The sequence below is a fragment of the Nematolebias whitei genome, chromosome 1, assembly GCF_014905685.2.
Source record: "Nematolebias whitei isolate Nwh7 chromosome 1, NemWhi1, whole genome shotgun sequence".
Classification (NCBI taxonomy): domain Eukaryota; kingdom Metazoa; phylum Chordata; class Actinopteri; order Cyprinodontiformes; family Rivulidae; genus Nematolebias; species Nematolebias whitei.
Genome location: NC_056498.1, coordinates 49,061,262 through 49,062,164, shown reverse-complemented (window position 1 = coordinate 49,062,164; position 903 = coordinate 49,061,262).

Genomic DNA, 903 nt, shown 5'->3' with positions numbered 1-903 from the left:
CTATAGCTGCAGTGTGGGATCCTCTGCACTCCTGTGCATGAAGGACACACTTTTTAAGATCAAAGTTTTTGTCTAGCCATTGTTCCGTAAGACTAATCATGCTAACGGGCTAACACGACGTCCAAATGTCTGTGGTAAAACTCACCCAACAAGTCGTGCTATCGGCTGTTAGCTTCTCAAAGACGTCGGAAATGACGGCTTGTAACTCGGTAACGTTACGTCGGAAAAATATCTCCGACTGCGGACGATGTAGCGAGGTTCAACGTAGTTCATAAATCTTCGGAATCCAAGATCTTCACCAACGAAAAATAAAACTTCCAAACCTCCGACATTTTGAAATTTTCTTTCCGCCGTGAGATCAGGTGACGTGACGTCATCGCGTCATGCTGCCGCTGCAGGCAACAACAGCGCTTTTTATATCGCCGAGTTATTTTAATGGAATGGCCGATATTTAAATTTAACGTTATTATCAGCCGATACCACGCCGATAATATCGTGCTTTCCTATTTAAAATATAAACTATATTATATAAACAATGCACAGTGCACGGGTGGAGAGATGAAAACAAGTCACTGTTTTAAAACTTCGCATTAGTATAACTCGTAGTCAAGCAGTTTAGTGCTGTTCATCTGCACACTGCTGCTTGTTGACTTGTTGCTGCTTGTTGACCTGTTGCTGCCTGGTGACCTGTTGCAGCCTGGTGACCTGTTGCTGCCTGTTGACTTGTTGCTGCCTGTTGACCTGTTGCTGCCTGTTGACCTGTTGCTGCCTGTTGACCTGTTGCTGCCTGGTGACCTGTTGCAGCCTGGTGACTTGTTGCTGCTTGTTGACCTGTTGCTGCCTGTTGACCTGTTGCTGCCTGGTGACCTGTTGCAGCCTGGTGACTTGTTGCTGCCTGTTGAC